This window comes from Podarcis filfolensis (assembly GCF_964270895.1).
Source record: "Podarcis filfolensis genome assembly, chromosome: 17".
NCBI classification, from domain to species: domain Eukaryota; kingdom Metazoa; phylum Chordata; class Lepidosauria; order Squamata; family Lacertidae; genus Podarcis; species Podarcis filfolensis.
This window is the reverse complement of record NC_139621.1, coordinates 14,164,796-14,187,979: the sequence shown is the minus strand read 5'-3', so window position 1 is coordinate 14,187,979 and position 23,184 is coordinate 14,164,796. Positions and strand designations below refer to the sequence as shown.

At 42.1% G+C, this 23,184-nt stretch overlaps 2 protein-coding genes across 5 annotated transcripts in view; one reads left to right on the top strand and one right to left on the bottom strand.

Annotated features, from left to right (window-relative positions):
- Positions 1–23,184, top strand: part of ACER2 (alkaline ceramidase 2) — a 529,013-nt gene that overhangs the window by 326,291 nt on the left and 179,538 nt on the right. The gene's annotated exons all lie outside the window — the stretch shown is intronic.
- The window catches only part of MLLT3 (MLLT3 super elongation complex subunit), a 148,798-nt gene that overhangs the window by 85,001 nt on the left and 40,613 nt on the right, over positions 1–23,184 (bottom strand). The window lies entirely within an intron of this gene.

The window sequence follows — 23,184 nt, the reverse complement described above, 5'->3', positions numbered from 1 at the left end:
ACACTGACACTGGAGTACCCAGCAAAATAGACATTGACACTGGAGAGCCAGTGTGGTGTAGTGGTTAAGAGCGATAGACTCGTAATCTGGGGAACCGGGTTCACTTCCCCGCTCCACCACATGCAGCTGCTGGGTGACCTTGGGCCAGTCACACTTCTCTGAAGTCTCTCAGCCCCACTCACCTCACAGAGTGTTTGTTGTGGGGGAGGAAGGGAAAGGAGAATGTTAGCCGCTTTGAGACTCCTTCGGTAGTGATAAAGCGGGATCCTCAAATCCAAACTCCTAATTCATGTGATGGGAAACTATATGTGATCAAATAGAAAGCTTAATCTTTCAGTTCCCTCCTCCCAAGTCCCATGGCCCTATGGATATCAGTTAAAAGTTACTCATGATTCAGAGTGATGAAAAACTGATGTAAACATGCAGGCAGGAAGAAAGGTAGGTAGATAGGTAGATAGGTAGATAGGTAGGTAGATAGATAGATAGATAGATAGATAGATAGATAGATAGATAGATAGACAGACAGACAGACAGATAGATAGACAGATACACATGCATGCACGTTGGAAGAGAAGGAATGAGACATGCTGCCAGTTTATAAAAAGATATGCAGATCTCTGGGACATCAAGATTTAAATAGATTCCCTCAAGCACCAGAAGGGCTTAAAAGCCATAACAAAGGATAAACATACAACATAAACTTGTGCCACTAAGGAATAGCAGCAGCTTAGGGCTGACCCACACGTAGCTTTTGCCCTGCGCTTTCCAGGGACAGGACCAAGATTTAATATCTCTCAGTGTTTGAGTGCTCTTTCTTTTGCCCCAGCCTTTCCTCACGAGAACCTGCTCTTTAAAGCTGGAGCGCAACAATTTTGTGGCTGCTGTTACCATCTGCAGTGATCATGCAGTTCCTTATTGAATAATAAATATCTTGTCTAGTTTGGCCCCTAGCCACACACTTGGTCAGCAAGAGTCCACCTTAGCTCATTTTAAGAGACTGACAGGTGCCCTCAGGGTAGCAAAGCAAGAGAAGGTTGATACCTCCGGGTATAGGGCAGTATATAAATTAAATAAATAAGTAAAATAAAGGGGGCCCATGAATCTCCCAACCATGATTTGCCTGACAAATAAGGTTTGCTTGGGGAATATGGCTAGAGGCTTCTGCTTCCCCCAGAAGAAAACCAGTAGCACCCAAGGGATGACAGCAAGCGCAAAGTGTCAAGGGCAAAACAAAAAACAACAATGCCAGAAATAAATCCACAACAGACAGAATCCACCCCTTCTTAGCCTAATGGAGTCTGATGCCTAACTTTGGCTGGGTTGTGCCCGATTCCAAGAGACTTGGCATTTAAGAACAAACACAGCATGACTTAATTATCAAAACTCCATCAATGTGTACTAAGCCTGCACTACTGTTCCTTCTTCTGCAAAAATTTGCTGCTTGCCAAAAGGATGTCAACACTTCTCCCCAAAGACATATCAGCCCGGCTTGATACATTGCCAATAGATAGAAAAAAACATGCACAGAACAATACAAGAAAAATCCTATTTAATATAATTCTATGTAAAGAGCTAGCTGGGATCAGATCTGTTACAGAAGTCTTTACTAGCTACAGAGTTGTCATGTTTAAATTAGTGCCAAAACTAATTTTATGTTTCACCTAAAACAACAACAACAACCCTATAAAATGCCTAAAATGATTTTTGTATTCCACATTTATAAATGTTTGTCCATTTCCTTAAACAGCTTCAGCTGGCAAGGCAGAAGAAATACTTTGGAGGTTTTTAAGCAGAGGTTGCATGGTCATCAGTCATGGATGCTTTAGCTGAGATTCCTTGCTAATTTCTAACACCGCACAGAACAGAATATGCAAGTATAGTTATCTAATGTGAAATAATTTCTCTTGAAAGAAATTTGTTCTGCTACAGTATATTCTTAAGAAAGTTGCATATCTAAAAGTTGTTCTGCTTAGATGCATTCTAACTGCAGCCATCAATGCATTTCATGTTTGTGGGAAGCATTTTATTTTAATATATAAATCTTTTTTTAAAAAAAAATAGCAAAAAACATTCACAAATTAAAAACTCAGAAGAAGAAAACATGCCAACAAACTAAGGGACTGCCACAACTGCTGCTTGAATTTTAATAGCCAAGTAATGCAAAACGCAAGAATTACCAACTGTGGAAGAATGGCAGATAAAAATGATGGACTATATGGAGTTGGCTGACCTTACTGGAAGAATCCGCGACCAGAAAGAGGAGGAATACCAAGTAGAGTGGAAGAAATTTAAAGACTGTTTGAATAAATATTGTAATATTAAAAATTAGAAATTGCTTGAAAGTACCAGATAGGCCTAGGTTTAAATTAGGAGTTAATTAAATAAATGAGATCTAGAACTTTAAGAAAAGTTAAGAAATTGGATTTTAATTGAAATACTGTGTTTTAATGATGATATTAGAAAACTGCTACATTCAAATACAAGGAAATTCAGAAGGGAGGGCCCAGAGGAAGTAAAAAATATATTTTAAGGTTAGATGTTTAAACGACTAATTAATTTGTGTTGTTTATTTGTTATGTGTTTGTTGTTATGTTTTTATCTTTTTCTTTTTGCCTATATTTGTGATTCTGTTTCTTTTTTGATGTTGTTGTAGTATGTGTTATATTTGTAAAAAACCTAATAAAAATTATTTTTTAAAAACAAACAAACTAAGGGACGGGCACCGTTCCATCTTGTGTAAATAACTTACAAAAGCAGCATTTCAACTTTCTAGTGAGGTGGTTAGACTTGTACCAGAAGACCGATGAGAGAAACAGAGAACTGATCCCACGGAAGCTGCACTCATTCCAATGATATTTGTGGAGGGAAGCAACCAATGACAATGGTTACTGGGGGCAACATGGCAGATGGACTCCAGTGTTTGACATTCGCCAGGTGCGTTTTGCTACTGATGTGGGTCCAATTGTGACTACGTGGCGATCTCTAGGCACCAAGGTGGCAACTGACATCTCCACTGAACCAGCTGACTGGCATGCAGTTCTCCATCATCACATCAAGGAAAGCAAGTACAGGGCTGAGTGCCATAGATATCGGACTGTGGCCTTTCCAGAGGCCACCCAAATGGAACTCACCAACCACAGTTTGTCTTGAAATATTGCTTGCCCAGGTGTGTCGCCTGAAGGGCTCTCCAGGTCCTTTCCACACGTCCCGATTGCCATATCAATGAATCCCTAGGAGATTATGCTCTGCGTAAACTCTGTCTGAAACTATGTGTTGTTGTTTAGTCGTGTCCGACTCTTTGTGACCCCATGGACCAGAGCACGCCAGGTCAAACTCATGTTAGTCGCTTCGAGAACACTGTCCAACCATCTCATCCTCTGTCGTCCTCTTCTCCTTGTGCCCTCAATCTTTCCCAGCATCAGGGACTTTTCTAGGGAGTCTTCTCTTCTCATGAGGTGGCCAAAGTATTGGAGCCTCAGCTTCAGGATCTGTCCTTCCAGTGAGCACTCAGGGCTGATTTCCTTCAGAATGGAGAGGTTTAATCTTCTTGCAGTCCATGGGACTCTCAAGAGTCTCCTCCAGCACCATAATTCAAAAGCATCAATTCTTCGGCGATCAGCCTTCTTTATGGTCCAGCTCTCACTTCCATACATCACTACTGGGAAAACCATGGCTTGAACTATACGGACCTTTGTCGGCAAGGTGATGTCTCTGCTTAAATCTTGCTAATCCTCAGGGATGTGATACACCTTGACCTGCCAGAGCTACTGTAACCCCACCTCAGGTGTGATGTATTTCTGATGTTTTGCCCTTGTGACATAGAAGTTTGTAAACAGAAATGTCCTTCTACTCCACGCCAAAATGCTATCCTCCAAAAAGCGATGACTCACTTTGTGATCCAGCCTCAGCTCCTTCATCTCTGACTGATAATGAACTTGGGGGACTTTTGAGTCCCTTAACGGGGGAGTTAGGCCATTAAAGGCACCCCTCCCTATTTTCTGGAATCAATTGTTGCTTACTGAATTCCCTACGAATAAACCTTTTATCAATTTTACTATAAATTGCCTCTGATTTTGATGCCTACCTACATGTAGTGCCGGATTTATGTATAAGCTAAACAAGCTATAACTTAGGGCCCCACTCTCTTGGGGCCTCCCAAGAGAGGGAAAAAAACCTAGATGCACATTTCCAAAATATAAGATAAAAAACAAATAAAATAAAACCTACATACAGTAACAGTGTTTTGTGTTGTGTAGGCTTCTATTTGTTATGTGCAAATGGCTTTAGATACCCATTAGGTCCATAAATTACCAGATAGCATATATGAGAGCCAGTGTGGTGTAGTGGTTAAGAGCGGTAGTCTCGTAATCTGGTGAACCGGGTTCGCGTCTCCGCTCCTCCACATGCAGCTGCTGGGTGACCTTGGGCCAGTCACACTTCTTTGAAGTCTCTCAGCCCCACTCACCTCACAGAGTGTTTGTTGTGAAGGAGGAAGGGAAAGGAGATTGTTAGCTGCTTTGAGACTCCTGAAGGGGAGTCAAAGGCGGGATATCAAATCCAAACTCTCTAACACAAAAACCAGCGACAATTTGTTGACAAAGGACCACTGGACATATAAAGGGCCCCATTACCTTCAGTAGCTTAGGGCCTCATCAAACCTAAATCCGGCCATGCCTACATGCTGTTTAATTATTGCAAGTAAATCAGATATTCGGTATTATAAAAATACTATGGCAGCTCCAAAATGTAACCATGTGATCATTTTACTTTTTCTAATGAGACATTGCTTCATAAACTAATAACAGCATGAACGAGTATAATAACTGTCAAATTGGGCAACTTCCAAGTAGAATATAATGTTTAAACTCTGCTCTGGGTGTGAGTTGATGTGGGTACATCAATATCTCCCTTATGCTTCAGAGCTCACCGGAGAAAGGGGAAAATTCCAGTGCTAAGTCGTGACAATTTGTAAAGTAGTCCATCACTTCTCCCCACCTGATTTTGGCAGACTTCAGTGCTCTCATCCCAACTTTCTTGCTCCTACCATTGAAGTTAATGAATGCAAACTCCCTCTTCTTTGTGGTTCACCTTACAAACCTGTAAACTAGTTAGCTCAAGATGAACTCATGGGAGGGGTGGAGGAAATGCATTTGTATGCAAAGAACGCACAGTTTCCTGGTGCCACCTGTTCAAAGTGCCAGAAGGACACTGTGGGGCCCAAACTCTAGGTGCGATATTAGTCCTTGGCACCTCTACAGAAAAACATGTGACCAAGTAACTGCAATTTCCACATGTGACGGTATTTGTAAGACATTTTCCCCCCACCAGGTGCCGGCCTAATAAGGAGCTCATTTTACACATGCCGCTGAGCAGCTACTTGTTGGCAGAAACGTTTTAGCCACTATTCCCCGGACTACATTTCGACAGAAGGCTGGTGCCGTTTTCAATTACATCTTTCCTTGGCTCTGCGGGTTCCATTGGGCGTTCACGTGCCCGCTCCAAAAGTTCTCCGTTTATGTCAAACCTCTAAGAAAACTTCAAATTATGAAACATGAGATCCACATGGAAGAAGGACCGCCTGCTTGATTGATTGAACTGTTCTGCTTTTCCCTATGCAGAAAACTATTTTGTCCAAGAACAACAGAATGTATTAGGACTGTTATGGAAAAATCAGTCATGCCAAAATGTTAATGATTTCACTTTTGTTCTTCAGAAAGGAAGAGTTATCATTTAGTTTACTTGAAGAGTGTTTTTAAAAGATCTGCTGGGTTATACTAGGGATTGTTCTTGTTTTTGTTTTTATTATGCATTTTGTGTTTGTGTTTTTATATTGTGATTTTATGTTGTAATCGCCCTAAGACCTGCAGGTATAGGGCAATACAGTGGTACCTCGGGTTAAGTACTTAATTCGTTCCAGAGGTCCGTACTTAACCTGAAACTGTTCTTAACCTGAAGCACCACTCTAGCTAATGGGGCCTCCTGCTGCCGCTGCGCCGCAGGAGCCCAATTTCTGTTCTTATCCTGAAACAAAGTTCTTAACCTGAAGCACTATTTCTGGGTTAGTGGAGTGTGTAACCTGAAGCGTATGTAACCCGAGGTACCACTGTATATAAAGTATCATCATCATCATCATCATCTTGCAGGGAGCAGAACTCTGCAGCTAAATGCTCCTGTGGTAGGAAGGGAAGAGGGTATTTTCACCAGTTTTCTCTTCCCCCTGTGAACCCTTTATGTCCAGAGAATTGGAGAATCTTCCAGAACAGCATGCAAGGTGACGCAGAGGGAAGGAGCCATCAGTGAAGACCACCGCTCTTCCTTCGGCCTCTGGAAATCTCTATTGGTGGAGCGTTACGTCTAGATCCAACCCATAGTGTTTTAGTTTTTTAAATGAAAGCTGTTCTGGAAAATTTATTTGAAAAGTTGGATTGAAGAAATGTTATAGATACACCACTGGCAGGCTTTTAAAATGAAACCACCACAAAAATGCCCACATAAACCTAAGCATATTCTGAACTGCTGATGAACAACAAAGTGTTGTCACAATTCTTCACCAGGACCGTATGGATTTTATTTTATTTTTTATTTTATTTGTTTGGGTAGTTGTTGAAGTATCAATAGATATGCGTGATTACTTCAAAAGCTATCTGTTTATTATTAGGCTAATGAACATTATATTGTTCTGTATATAGTTGCATGCAATTTGCGAGAACTGTTCCGTGTTTTTAGTGCAACCGGTAGAAGGGGACTTGCTTTCTTATCAAGATTAAGGAGTGAGAGGAGATTAGAAAACATCAACCACTAAATATAGCCTCATGATAGCGCAACTTAAAATCACTTCAGCACATAATTCAGGATTAGCCTACAGCTACAACTGCATCTTTGCTAGCGCTCCAATCACCATGCATATCTTCATTACGCCTAGTTAGGTTTAGAGTTTTCATGCCAACAATATCGCTCTAAGAAAAGTCCTTTGAAACTATGTCCATCTTTGGTTCAAACAACTCACCATAATAGCAACAATTTTGCTACTAGATACCCTCGACTTTTCGAAGCAATACAGTATAGCTCTTTCACAGGAATCTTGTTAGCTTAGCATCTTTTATGAGCCTATTGGCATGTTTCAGTTATAAAAATGCTCCTTTCCAATGTTAGGAAGATTCCCCCTTTTGTAAGTTGTATTTCCTTACTGAAATATGTCCATATCAGTCAATTACTTCAAGTAGGAAGCATGAATGGCAAATCTTGACCCATTTATAACCTACAAAGTTTACACTGTGCAGGATAAATGTCAACAGTTTTCGATGTCAAACAAAGATAAACCTGCAATATGAAAACGAACTACTGAGGGTTATTCATGCTTGTAGTTGAAAATCACAGGATCCGACCTCAAACAGCTTAAGAATCTTTAATCCAGGAGAGCATCTCTGCATTTTTGAATGAGGGCAGAAGTGGGTGGTTGTTGTTGTTTTTTTTAAAAAACCCTTTGGGCTGCAGGTAGTCTTGCAGTTCAGTTAAATCTTTTTGTGTTGGCATAATTTACCATGTGCCGTGAATTATGCCAACACAATTATGCCACCATGGACCAGTCTAAACAGAAAGGACCATAAATGTGCAGAGCTGGGGTACAAAATCTGCTGTCTACACCACAGCCAATCAATTGTTTGGCAACTCCGTTGGTTACATCTTGGTGCTGGTAACACTAAGGTTGCAGGTTTGATCCCTGTGTGGGGCAGCTGCATATTCCTACATCGCAGGGGGTTGGTTGGACTAGATGATCCCTAAGCTCCCTTCCAACTCTCTGATTCTATGAAACGGCAACTACTGCTTGTAACAGGATACATTTACCAATGTTGCCTATCTTCCAGGCAGTATTAGCTCTCAGCTTAGTGCATAGTGCTTCTCTTAGTCTTCAATACAGGAATACGCTTGGAGAAAAGTTCAAAAGCGCATCTTGAAATATCTAATACGGATCTGCACATGGTGAAAAGCTATGCTGTGAAAAACTATGGCACCCAGTGCAAGGAACAAGACATATCACAATGAATGGCTTTAAAACAACAAACAAACAACAACAAAACAACAACAACACCCTAAGCAGAGAGAAGCCAAATGCAATCCAATGAGAACTGGGAGTGCTCAGCATGAACGGAATGACGACTGTTGGGTATGGAAAAAGCAGCCCAGAAAGGAATGGCCAACTGACTGGAACAATCCACACTGAAACATTTTGTCAAAAGTCTAACTTGTAAATTATTATTATTATTATTAATAATAATAATTTATTATTTATACCCCGCCCATCTGGCTGAGTTTCCCCATCCACTCTGGGCGGCTCCCTATCAAGTGTTAAAAACAGTACAGCATTAAATATGAAAAACTTCCCTGAACAGGGCTGCCTTCAGATGTCTTTTAAAGATAGGATAGCTGCTTATTTCCTTCACATCTGAAGGGAGGGTGTTCCACAGGGTAGGCGCCACTACCGAGAAGGCCCTCTGTCTGGTTCCCTGTAACCTCACTTCTCACAATGAGGGAACCGCCAGAAGGCCCTCGGCGCTGGATCTCAGTGTCTGGGCTGAACGATAGGGGGATGGAGACGCTCCTTCAGGTATACAGGACCGAGGCCGTTTAGGGCTTTCAAGGTCAGCACCAACACTTTGAATTGTGCTTGGAAACGTACTGGGAGCCAATGCAGATCTCTCAGAACCAGTGTTATGTGGTCCCGGCGGCCACTCCCCCTCACCAGTCTAGTTGCCGCATTCTGGATTAATTGCAGTTTCCAGGTCACCTTCAAAGGCAGCCCCACGTAGAGCTTCTATTCTACTCCTCAGAAATAGCCAACTTTTATCAGTTTACTGCTACAAGGTGGAGCTGCCTGTCTGCTCCTCTTCTAAATTATGATGCCCAACACCTACATAGATAAAAGTATACTCCTCCACCTCCTATATCCGCCCCCCCCCCAAAATACCAAAGAACAGATGAGGAGAATGGTGGGAAAGAGAATCCAATATTTGAGGAAATGGATCCATTTAAATATCCATCTGCTTCCATATAAAGAGTCACATATGGAATATGGGAACAATAATGTGAAATATCTTTCTTGCATCATTCCAGCCAATCTTGATATAATTTGCTCTAACTACTATTCCAGCAACTGACAAAGATTGAAATTTATTTTATATTCTGCCATTGTTACATGATTTACAAGAATTATCATTTATCACTTGCGTTTTAAAAAGTATTCCATCGAATGCATGGGTTGGATAGTTAGAATGGAATTGCCTTGGGGGTGGGGTGCACATTTTCTCCTTATTTATTTATTATTATTACTTTGTCAAAGTATTTTTTTAAAAAATAATAATAATAAGTATTACACTGGAAGTATTGAAGTATCCATTTTATTCCTCTATTGCTACCTTCAACCATTCCTTCCATCTTTCCCCATTCTCCTAATCTGCTTTTCTTAATAAAAGTTAAAGAGCCCTTTCATCACAGAATTTGCCAGCTTTGATGTGTGTCGTAACAATGGTGGAATTTTCTGCATTAAAATGAATTTAAGATTGAGTGTAAAGGTAGTGCATTTTAGTAGCTGAGGCAACAAGAGTATGCCACTACCCAGGCCCATCATTAACGCAGATCACAATCAGCCCTGATATGATTATGCCTTCAAAGCATCTGCCTTAAGGCAGATGGTACCCGACATATTAATTAATGAAAACAAGACTGCTTAGAAGAGGTGTTGGTAGATTGGCATATTACATTACAAACAAATTATGCCCAAGTTTCCTCTTACACCTCAGACAGACAGGGACTGGAGTCCACCACCAGCTCATGAGAAGGAAAACCAACTTCTGCCTACATCAACAAGCAAAAGGGCTTGGGCAAATAACTTTTATGCACACAGAAGTTTGTAAGGCAAACCAATGGACATGAGACTCTGGAGTGGCTTTGACTACAGTGGTACCTCGGGTTAAGAACTTAATTCGTTCCAGAGGTCCGTTCTTAACCTGAAACTGTTCTTAACCTGAAGCACCACTTTAGCTAATGGGGCCTCCCACTGCTGCCGTGCGATTTCTGTTCTCATCCTGAAGCAAAGTTCTTAACCAGAGGTACTATTTCTGCATTAGTGGAGTCTGTAACCTGAAGCATCTGTAACCCAAGGTACCACTGTATGTATATCTGAGCTAAAGATATAGATTAGGTCCAGTCGTGACCGACTCTGGGGTTGTGGCGCTCATCTCGCTTTATTGGCCGAGGGAGCCGGTATACAGCTTCCAGGTCATGTGGCCAGCACTGCTAGGTTGGCAGGAGCAGGGACCGAGCAACGGGAGCTCACCCCGTCGCGGGGATCTGAACCGCCGACCTTCTGATCGGCAGGTCCTAGGCTCTGTGGTTTAACCCACAGTGCCACCCGCATCCCACATAGTTACAGATAAAAGTTTTCCCATTTACCCTTCATACGTGAAAGCAGGCTTGGAGAAGCAGTATCTTAGTTTTGAAACACAATGGTCTGGTTGCTGCACATGATGCCAAGCAATGTTTTGTTTAACCAAAGCGTGGTTTTAATGCCTGAAGCCCAGAATAGAATAGTAACCATGATTTGTTTTCTGGTAACAAACCATGATGTGAAGCCGTGGTTTGCCGTTGGCTTATGAACCATGGCTTGTTTTGACTTGCTTAGCCATGGTTTGTTTGCCCACCTCACCTAAGATGCCAAATTATTATTTCCCAAGTGAAAAACTTTGGTGGGAAGGAAAGACAGAGAAGACTGAGCAGTCAAGGAGAAGGTTTTGCCCATTTATTGTAAGAGGCAGCTTGTAGACATATACTTCGAAATATTTTACAACCAGACACATCTAAATGGCATGGCTCAGTGATTTCTTGCTAGACTTTTTTGGGGGGGGCGGGGAGCAGGCTAAAGTCGAAAGGGATGCGGGTGGTGCTGTGGTCTAAACCACTGAGCCTAGGGCTTGCCGATCAGAAGGTCAACGGTTCGAATCTCCGCAACAGAGTGAGCTCCTGTTGCTCTGTCCCAGCTCCTGCCAACCTAGCAGTTCGAAAGCACGTCAAAGTGCAAGTAGATAAATAGGTACCGCTCCGGCGGGAAGGTAAACGGAGTTTCCGTGCGCTGCTCTAGTTTCACCAGAAACGGCTTAGTCATGCTGGCCACATGACCCAGAAAACTGTCAGTGGACAAACGTCGGCTCCCTCCGCCAGTAGTAGTAGTAGTAGTAATAATAATAATAATAATAATAATAATAATAATAATAATAATAATAATAAATTTTATTTATACCCTGCCCTCCCCAGCCAAGACCGGGGTCAGGCTGGCTAACAACCAATAAAAAGCAAGTTGATTGAAATGCAACTTTAAAAACAAGATTAAAATACAACATTAAAACATTAAAATGCAGCCTCATCACAGGAGGTGAAAGGAAAAAGAAAGAGGGGGAGGGAATCAAATTGTAAAGCGAGATGAGCACCTCAACCCCGGAGTCGTTCGTGACTGGACTTAACTGTAAGGGGTCCTTTACCTTTACCTTCTTAAGCTAAAGTCACAACAGCCTCGCATAAGCAAGGTTTAAGAAAACACCATGAAAGGACACAGCTTAACTTCAGAACAACTGATAAACTTTAGCAATATTTCCACGGAAACAAAAACTGTGCTTATCCTCAAAAACAGGTACCCTGTTACTAAGCTCCTTCTCGTCAGCAGGGCAGCCAAAACACTTCAACAGGCTGGATGCTGGCAGGCGACAACGTGTTCTGCAGTGCTCCAGAATATGATGCAATCGGCCATCACTGCTCTCAGCCTGACACAGTGCCAAGTGAAATCAGGAAGACAGTAGGTCACAAGAGAAACATCACATTTCAAAGGTCTGCAAGAAAACTGCACCAGTTCGTGTTCACAGCTGAGGAAGAGGTCTCTTCAACCGCCAACGGAAAGGTATAATCAATGCAAGCTTGTCAAAACATGACTGGTTAATTGTAAACTAAAAAAACCCACATGCGATTAAGTGGAACCTTGGTTTTCGAATGTCTCCGTTGACAAACATTTTGGAACTCGAATTCTGTAAATGCTTCCGTTCTTTAACATGCCTCAGAAGCCGAACGGCTTCCGCTGAGTGTATGTGTTATTTTTCTCATTTTTCTCTATTAAATTTGCAGGCTGCCCTTTGCGCCTCAGTTTCGGAACTCGAACGGTCTTCCGGAACAGATTACGTTCAAAAACTGAGGTACCACTGTATTGTTTTAAATCCGCTTATATATGTGTCTTTCTCTTTTTAAATTGCTTACATTGTTTTTCTTCATTTTTCAGAAAATTAAACTGTACTGATTTCAATCTCTTCAAATAAATGAGTAGTCTTTGGTTTTTTTTCCCATTCCCCCACCTGCTTTTTAAGACAGTGTCCGACTGAAGAGATTACTTTAGATACTGGAAACTGGGTTCAAACTATGCTCATACATTGACTAACCTGAGCCCACCGAGCCCACCCCCCAGTCAGTTCCACATCTGCCAAATGGGGATGGTAATTACCGTACCCTAAGAATTCCTTAAGTAAAGGAATGTTTGGTATTTTCTATGCCATGATTTGGTAAGCAGGCAATGCTACAAGAAGTACCAGAGCAACAATAAGCTTTTCCCATACTGGCCAAATAACTAGATTTTCTTAATGCCAACCTGAAGCTTTAAAAAGCAAGAATTCTCAACAGAAAGAGGCCAAAACTTTCTTCAATGCATGCAATTATCTCTTTTTCTGAAGAAGAAGAAAACCTACACATAGAGTCGAGCTACTCCATGTTCCAATTTGGCCAGCACTCCCTAATTTAAAAGCAATGGTATTATTCCATGCACGTGAGTGAGCAAGCAAACCCAGCCAATTGCTGAATAATTTCAATCCAAGACAAAAATGCCAAGAACATTGGAACCAAATGCTGACATTTAAAGGTGTTTCGCAAAGCTTCCAAATTCTGAGAGCGTTTTAGCTGAAATTAATTGCGCAAAAGCTTCTGGCAAACTCATCTGTTCCGAAAATGGGCAAAAGTGTCCTTGATCAAAGGCACTAACAGGCAATCAGCAGGAGAGATGCAGACTTTGAAGTCCCATCAAAGTATCAGAAGCAAAATACAAGCCTGCATTTGTGAACTGAGAACTGCATCTTGTCATGTTATGCAAAGAGATCCAGCATTCCTTTATAGTGACAGAATACAACAGAAAACCTCAGATGGTACATCACACGTATCTTTGATGTACAAGTAAATATCTCAGGGGTGCTGGCCACATTACTGAGACAAAATAGCCAGATACAAATCTTTGTACAGTGGTACCTCGGGTTAAGTACTTAATTCGTTCCGGAGGTCCGTTCTTAACCTGAAACTGTTCTTAACCTGAAACACCACTTTAGCTAATGGGGCCTCCTGCTGCTGCCGCACCGCCGAAGCCCGATTTCTGTTCTTATCCTGAAGCAAAGTTCTTAACCTGAAGCACTATTTCTGGGTTAGCAGAGTCTGTAACCTGAAGCGTATGTAACCTGAAGCATATGTAACCCAAGGTACCACTGTACTGAGAAAATGGCCAAAGACTAGGTTTGGAAAGACCCTAGAAACTTTGCTTGGGAACAACTACTTAGGGGTGTTTGGGTGTGTCTTTCTAGATGCCTGCACATGTACATGTTAAGAACTAAGAAATAGCTTAATAGAGATAGAACTAAGAAATAGTTAAGAAATAGCTGGAGGAAGCAATCCCAAAGTACAATGCAGAGTGAAGAGAAACAGAATAAGACATTGTGCCTGGAACATGAAGTACAATGGGTACAGATTTGCCTTAAAAGTTTGAAGATTCTCTATGTTATAATTCTACTTAGCAACTACATGCGTGCAGTGGGGTTTCTGGCCCAGTATCAGAGGTGAATTTGTTTGCCGAGTCCGCCATTCACATTGCGTGGTTTTAGACAGTGTCTGGCCCTTAAGAACCAGGACCCCAGCCTTGTAAAAATGACAGACTTTCTTGTGAGAAAATTTTTTCCCTTAACGTGATCTGACAGATGATCAAAGTGCTTTGCTTCAAATAACCTCACCGTCACAACCTATTACGTGATTGATCCGCGGCTCTGATTTACTGTATGCCCAAGAGTGGTATCGTTAACTTTTCTCTTTTGTCAATTCAGAATAATTGATTTTTCATATCTTGAAACGGAGAACCTAGCAACACATATCCTGTGTTTCAATTCAACAGCTTAAAAATGATATTTTTTTAAAAAAGATATTCTGCTCTAAAAAGGGAGTTGATAATTGAAGTCCCTTTACTCTTCCCATAATAGGAGAACAGACTGAACACCAGAGAACAGGAAATAATTTTAGATATCAGGGATTGTTGTTGTTTTAGTTATACAGTTTTATGAAATAATTTTTTAATTGCTTGGGAGAAATATTAAGCCACCAATGATTCAATGTATAAAAAAGACTGCTAATGTATTAAAAACAATAGTCACACAGGACACAAACAGCTCCTACACAGTCCTAAAACATCAACAAACTGAAATTCATGTACTGCAACTCACTGAAGTTAACAGAACAAATTTTAAAACTCAAGTACTCTATAGTGTCAGCACTTTCTGATCTGGTCATTTAGCTGAAGTGTTCCTCAATTTGACAAGTCCGATCCACTGTGGTCAATGAGGGCAGGTTCTGAAGGGGAAAATTCAGCGATAATATTCATCACTGTACAATTTAGCTGTCCCAGGGATTGCAAGCAGTCAAGGAAGGCGTTTCTTAGTTCTTTGAAGGCAAGGAATTAAAGGAGAGCATTGGGTCCGGGAGCTAATTGAGAAACAGAAGCAACTTTGGCTCAGAATATGGTTCTGTTTCTTGCACCAAGCTCCAGACGCAAGCTCCTTTTGCCCATCAGAGCTACATTTTGAAATGGAGAGTCTCATTTTCTTGTACATTTGTAGCAGGAGACATCCAGGTACTACTCAGTACAAATAAAATAGCAAACTGCCTCCCTCAATAACTCCCTGTTGTTGAAGCAGTTTTGACAGTTGTTTGTAAACATCTGCAGCATCTTGTAGCCCGCCATTCGTTTTGTTCCTTCTCTAATGAGTTAACTGCTCTTCTGACTTTTCCTCTCCAAGCCTGCATTTGGCTGGCTTTGCTCTCGCTGCCATAAATGTTCGACAAAAACGTGTGTGGTTTTTTTTTTTGGGTGGAGGGAGTATATTGCATGTTCCAATCCGTTTGCAAATTTCCCTCCCATGCAGCAGAAAGCCACAGCTCACAAAATATGAGTTGTGAGTCCATCCGAGATTAATCAAACATGTCTTCCAGGGTCTGTAAGATCCCCCCAATATAATCAAACACTGCATTCTAGGAAGCTAAGCTCTTGGGCCACAGGAATAATTTTTAACTTCATCTTTAGAAAAATAAAAGCTTCCTTTATCTCGACAGTTGGCCAGATCTTCTTCACGGTATACCCGTTTGAAAAGCTAAATGGCTAGTCATTAAATGCATTCTAAGCCATTAGCTCATTTATATAATAATGGAAAGTCCTAGATTTAGTTCAGAAGACGCCGTGGCAAGACTTTGCAAGGCACTCAGACATAGGCTGCATGTTTTCAAGCAATCCAAATTTCTAATTCCTCAACTTTCCAGTAAAGTTTCATCACTGATGCATATACCGTTTTTGTCTAAAAGAGCAAAGGGATTTAAAATTCTGCAGGAAGGGTACAATATTATGTTAGACTGAGGACGCGACTGGCCCCTATTAAAGCAACGTCAATAAAATGCTTCCTATAGATCGCTTCCTTTGCTCTTCTTTTTTTTTTGTGGCGGGAGAATGAGCTAAACAATTTGCATTTACAGCTTAGTTCCTCTGCCCCTTTAACTTCTTCTCCTCTTTTTATGGCGGATATAAATGGCACCAAATTGTCAACTCACATATACGCCCTGTGCTTACCGATACAAATAGGCCCATTTCTGACAAGCCATAAAACAATTGCTGCTGAACTCCGTATAACTTCCTTTGATATCCCAGCTTTCCTGCAGGGCTTCAAAGCCATCTTCTTTTACTAGCCTTGAGGTCCTGCTACAGGGGGAGGGGGGGTCTCCAACAGATGCAGAGGGAAAAAGCATTTCTATTTTCCTGCTCAAAAGTACCAAAGTTTTTTTTTGGGGGGGGGGGTTAAAAAAATCCACTCCTTCAATGCCAGGAGTGCATTTGAAGCAGTCTTTTTAAATACTCATTTAGGTTCTTTGTTCCATTACAGTATTAACAAACAACAACAACCCCCACACACATCTTTTTGTCTTGCAGCTCATTTCTGGTTGCTTTTAAAACAATTTATTATTAAAATCATGTATTTCCAGTACAAGCTTGCACACGAATTGGTTGCTTTAACAATTAAAACATATCTTAAGATGCTATACCAGCTTACAAGTTCCTGTATTGTCAACATTCTCCAAGGTTTCAGAATGGAGTCTTTCCCTAACTGGTGATGGCGTGGAGACAACTGAGACCTTCCCCATTCAAAAGAGTTTATCAAACATGGGGCTTTACCCATTCTATGATACAGAATTCATATCTGCAGCGGTTCTCAAAGGGCACGCCACACTGGTGTGGCAGAAGGGGAAGGCAAGTGTGGCAGGAAGATTCAAGCGCAATCAATATTATATTTTGGGGAAGATTCCTGTTCTTGTTTTAGAATAAGAATAATTTATTTCTACCCCACCCATCTGGCTGGGTTTCCCCAGCCACTCTGGGCAGCTTCCAACAAAATATTAAAAGGATATTAAAACATCAGTCAATAAAAACTTCCCTAAACAGTGCTGCCTTCAGATGTCTTCTAAACATCAGATACAAATGTTTGTGTAAACATTTTACACATTCTGGATGTCCCAAGATCATATTATAAAGTAGTTGTGCTCTATGTTATAAATCAAGCATTTCTAAGAGCTGTTTCTTTTTGTTTTGTTTTCTTTTTAACAGATATTAGGGTTTATGGGGGGGTACAAAACTTAATATGAAATATATTTTCTTCTTTTTTGTCCGAACTAAAACTTTGTTCTAAATACAATAAAGAGGAGGAGGTAGAAAGGAAATAAAGAGATAGAGAGAAAGTATTGATATGCAGCTGAAAATAGGATCAATAGCTGCCCTGAGCCCGGCCTTGGCTGGGGAGGACGGGATATAAATAAAAATTATTATTATTAATATTATTAATAGGGCCCATGGAAGGGATGGAGGGGAAGTCAGGAGATTCAGAGTAATCTCGATATTTGGAAGTGGAATTGGTTTTGTTGTATGTTTATACTCTTGAAAATCAAATAAAAATATATTTCAAAAAAGAAAGAGAGAGCTAGAGAGTAATAAAAAAACCCAGCCAGATGGGTAGGGTATAACTATATTATTATTATTATTATTATTATTATTATTAGAAATACAAAAGAGGCTAAAAGAGGTGGGGGGGATAAAACTCAGAAGGTAAGGGACTTCCAATTCTTCGTCTGTCCGCTAAATATAAATATGACATTTAAGGATTTAAGAAGGAGAACATTCCCTCTCTCTTTCTCTCTCTTTCTCTCTCTCAGCACACATACATGTAGAGTCATACCTCGGGTTACAAATGCTTCAGGTTGCGTTTTTTCAGGTTACGGACCACTGAAACCCGGAAGTACTGGAACAGGTTACTTCTGGGTTTCGGCAGTCGCACATGCGCAGAAGTGCGAAATCGCGCTTTGCGCAGAAGCGCCGAATCACAACCCGCGTGTGTGTGCAGATACACCGCTGCAGGTTGCGAGCGTGCATCCCACACGGATCACGTTCGCTACCCGAGTGTCCACTGTATAGATACTAAGCAATATCACTTACTTTAAGAGTAAGCCCCCACAATTTTCAGAAGCAACAAGTGACAGCTACGAGACGGAACGTTTCTTTGCGATATGGAAATATGTGTCTGTGACTGGTTGGCAGCCCAAGTATTACCGTATCTTTTGCTCTATAAGACACAACAGACCACAAGACGCACCTAGTTTTTGGAGGAGGAAAACAAGAAAAAAAATATTCTGAATCTCAGAAGCCAGAACAGCAAGAGGGATCGCTGCGCAGTGAAAGCATCAATCCCTCTTGCTTTTCTGGCTTCTGGGATAGCTGCACAGCCTGCATTCGCTCCATAAGATGCACACACATTTCCCCTTACTTTTTAGGAGGGAAAAAGTGAGTCTTATAGAGCAAAAAATACGGTAATTTGCCAACGTTAACCATTTACCATGAACACTCAGCTAGCCTGCACTTCATTTCTCTTCGTGCGAACAGGGAGAATAAGCAATGTTCCCTGGCTCAGCATTGCGGTCAAACCAGAAGCCATGGTTTGTTTCACTCCAAGCCAACCATGACCTGAAGCCAAGGTTTCTTCTTGACTTACCAATTCTGGTTTGTGCAAAACAAACTAGACTCCCCATTCCTGTATCCTTCCTTTCAGATACATCGGTACCTCTGTATGCGAACGGGATCCATTCCGGAGCCCCGTTCGCATCCTGAAGCGAACGCAACCCACATCTGCGTGGGTCGCAATTCACCGCTTCCGTGCATGACGTCATTTTGAGTGTCTGCGCATGCGCGAGTGGCGAAACCCAAAAGTAATGTGTTCCGTTACTTCTGGGTTGCCACGGAGCGCAACCCAAAAATATTCAACCTGAAGCTACTTCAACCCAAGGTATGACTGTATCTTTACACTATTTCTTGACCCTTTTGGGTTCTCTCTCTTACCTGCCTACACTATGCCCTTTAGATGTTCTATCAGCTGCATGAGATTTGCAAGTGTATGAGCAGCTCCCTATGCAGCCAAGTGAACATTTCAAGGATCCAGTCACTTGGGCGGGGTAACGTTGCTGGATTCTCACAGAATCGGAGCCATCAGCACAGATCCACGATGCTGTCTCAACAGTGAGACAGCAGTTGTGGCTTTTAAACACCTAAGCACAGAATTCAGTTGCACACGAAACAGTCAAGTGCAGAAAAACTTTTCACTAAAAACACGAATCCACATTAAAACAAACTTATCTGGAAACATTTTGACACCGAAAATGGCAGCGACGGAAAATAGTTCTTTTCGTTTTTCTGTAGGCAATCTTACTTTTCATGATCACACTCTTACTATATTGAAATCCTGTTTTGTTTTCATCTGAATTTTTGCTTTTGCTAAATATAGAAGCTTCAGGTGGCGAAAAGAAGATCTACATCCCCATCTATAGTTTCCCTTTCTTTTTAAGCTGCTGAATCTGTTAATTGTACAAAGCCAGAGAGTAATAATAAAAAAAAGTTCTTACTTGAATGTTTAAATTTTTTGGCCTTCTTTTCTTGATGATATAATTATATAAATTGCATGAATTTTGTCAATCCATACAATCAGCGGCTTCAAAAGTATAATCTTTTATTCAGATTTTGATAAAATGCTTTGATATTTGATGTGGTATTACCTTCAAAATACAATATTTCTTCAAGCTTTTTAGTAAACATTTATGTCTCATCTAGCTAAAGTTAAGCAGCTTTTTTTATTCCCACACATTTCAACGGGAGGAATTTACCTATGTGCTTAATTCTCCCTTTTGAAATAAATGGACATGAAAAGTGCTTAACCGGCTGCACTGTGCACTTGGGGTTAGCAAGGTTAAACCTCAAGGCAGGATTTAATCACTTTTCAGCTGTAATGTGTGTCCTTTCCATCATCGAGAGCTGTCTTTTTGTTGCAAGCTGCAAAGTCAAACAAAAAATTATACCACCCATCAATAAAAACCCCTAGGAAGAAATACAAAGCCTACTAAAATATGAATAATAATAAAACACGATTAATAAAAAAAATAAAAGCTTAGTGTGCTGGGCCCGGGGGTGACCCAAGTAATGAGGTCCAGGTCCGGTCCCAAATCCAAGGGTTCCGCTAGGAGTCAGTCCGACACAGCCAAGGCAGGACACAAGGCAGGAAACCAGGCAAGGACAGGTACAGGATCTCAGGCAGGATCTAGCATACAGCAATGTTGCTCCCGCAACCTGAGGCAGTCTTTTATCTTTGTCGGGGTAGCGGCTGGTCCTGATCCCCCGGCGACTCACCTCCCTGTTTCGCCCGAAGGTGAGCACTCCTCCTGCGAGTACTCAGGTCTCTGCTTCTCTCAGACCTCAGTCTCTGCAGCTCGGAAGATGTCGGTGGGTTACTAGACCCAGGGGCCGCCTCACCCTCTCCTGACCCAACCGGTAGTGGAGCAGCTGTAAGTGATGGCCCAGCTGAAGGCAACAAGGGAATCCCCGCATCTGGAGCCAGGGCAGGCTCAGGCCCCTGACTCGGCCCAGCTGGTGTTTGTTGCAGGGGAACCTGTGCAGACTGGGGCTCTTCAGGATCAGGCCCCAGACTTAGTTCAGATGATGCCTGAGGCAAAGGCTCCAATGCAGACTGAGACTCCTCTGGCTCCGTGTCCAAGCCCCAGTCCTAGGCCATCACACTTACGAACTAAAAGCAACAAATTCTTAAAAACAAACCAACAGGTCTAAAATTATGTCCAAATGGCCTGATGAAACAGAGCCAGAAAAACAAAGTAGCTGCCAAGTAGAACTGTCATTGAACCTAATCTCCATCACAACCCTAAGGAAGTCTCTGTCTCTGGCAAATACCTGTCTCATCTCAGAAGCAGGATCACCTGCAAAAGCTCATATTCAAGTTCTTAATGCACAGGCACCTATGGGGAGGCAGGAGCTCCTGCAGGTACCCTTGTCCTAAGCTAGGAAGGGCTTTAAGAAGTCAAAACCAGCACACTGAATTGGCCCCCATTAATGGATTAGAACAGGGGTCAGCAAACGTTTTCAGCAGGGGGCCGGTCCACTGTCCCTCAGACCTTGTGGGGGGCCAGACTATTTACTATTTATACCCCACACATCTTACTGGGTTGCCCCAGCCACTCTGGGCAGCTTCCAACATATATAAAAACATAATAAAACATTTTAAAACTTCCCTATACCAGATTGCCTTCAGACAGCTCGGGGGTCAGATAACTCCATACCCTCCAACATTTCTCCATTGAAAATAGAGACACCCTAAGGAAAAGTGGGACGTTCTGGGATCAAATCAGAAACTTCTCTAAATCAGGAATGTTCCTGGAAAATAGGGACACTTGGAGGGTCTGCATATCACAACCAGACTATATTTTGGAAAAAAAACTAATAATGAACGAATTCCTGTGCCCCACAAATAACCCAGAGACGCATTTTAAATAAAAGCACACATTCTACTCATATAAAAACACGCTGATTCCCGGACAGTCTGCGGGCTGGATTTAGAAGGTGATTGGGCTGGATCCGGCCCCCGGGCCTTAGTTTGCCTCCCCATGGATTAGAAGTCTCAGCAAGCAGCGTAGGACCAGCATAATACAGCCATAATTCCCTACCTCAGTAATTTAGCAGATATGTTCTTAACGAAGTGCAGTTTCCAAAAGGCAAACTTGTGGAAAGCGCATGGCATTAACTTTAAACCAGAGACTGGATCGCTAAGGCCAGTTACGATTCAGTTAGGGTTGAAGCTCACGCAGCAAACCTAATCTGGTAAAAAGCATTCTGGACCATAGATGCAGCCAGTGTAAAAATACTAGAGATGCCACATTTTACAATGCCTTGTTCAAAATCACCTTAATGAAGTTCCTCAGTATACCCAGAGAAAAATAGGAATAGGTTGTGCTAGCTGGAGCCAGAGGAGACACCATATTATTAATAATAATAATAATAATAATAATAATAATAATAATAATAATAATAATTTATTTATGCCCAGCCACTCTGGGCAGCTTCCAACAAAATATAAAAATACAGTAATGCATCAAACATTAAAAGCTTCCCTGAACAGGACTGCCTTCAGATGTCTTCTAAAAGTCAGATAGTTGTTTGTTTCCTTGACATCTGATGGAAGGGTGTTCCACAGGGTGGGCGCCACCACCGAGAAGGCCCTCTGCCTGGTTCCCTGTAACTTGGTTTCTCACAGTGAGGGAACCATCAGAAGGCCCTCGGAGCTGGACCTCAGTGTCCAGGCAGAACGATGGGCGTGGAGATGCTCCTTCACCTGGAGCAGCCTTTGTGGACTGGGATGGTGGTAGAGAGATGAGATGTTGGCACCCCAACCTTTGCATGTGCCTGGCGGGGCAATCGCTGTCCCCACACAGCGATGCGAACAGGTGGGGGAAACCTGCGAGACCCAGCAGCTAATCAGCACTCAGTATGGGATCCCGGGGGAAGAGCGAATAATCATTTGGGGTGCACACCTCACCACAGTCCTCACTGCTGCAACACTGCCTCCTCATCTACAAGGAGGCCCTCTGCTGAAGTGGCATAGCTAGTCTTAAAAGGATGGTATCACCATATAGTATATTCTGTGACCTGGTACGCAGGCTAAGACCCTACCTGCCCGTGGACTGTCTCCCCAGAGTGGTGCATGCTCTAGTTATCTCCCACTTGGACTACTGCCATGCGCTCTACGTGGGGCTACCTTTGAAGGTGACCCGGAAACTGCAATTAATCCAGAATGCGGCAGCTAGACTGGGGACTGGGAGTGGCCACTGGGACCACATAACACTGGTCCTGAGAGATCTGCATTGGCTCCCAGTAGGTTTCCAAGCACAATTCAAAGTGTTGGTGCTGACCTTTAAAGCCCTAAATGGCCTCGGTCCTGTATACCTGAAGGAGCGTCTCCACCCCAATCATTCAGCCCAGACACTGAGATCCAGTGCTGAGGGCCTTCTGGCGGTTCCCTCATTGCGAGAAATGAGGTTACAGGGAACCAGACAGAGGGCCTTCTTGGTGGTGGCGCCCACCCTCTCTTCAGATGTGAAGGAAATAAGCAGCTATCCTATCTTTAAAAGACATCTGAAGGCAGCCCTGTTCAGGGAAGTTTTTCATATTTAATGCTGTACTGTTTTTAACACTTGATTGGGAGCCGCCCAGAGTGGCTGGGGAACTCAGCCAGATGGGCAGGGTATAAATAAATTGTTGTTGTTGTTGTTTCCCATTCTTCTTCAGTCTTAATCCCTTGCTGCTTTTTAAAAAGAACTTTGAAAATGTTCATTGCCCCAAAATATGGAACTGTACTAACCATGGGATCAAGCCTAGCAGCTTCCTTGTATCATGGGCTATAACTGACTTGGTGCAAAGGGCCTTCTCCT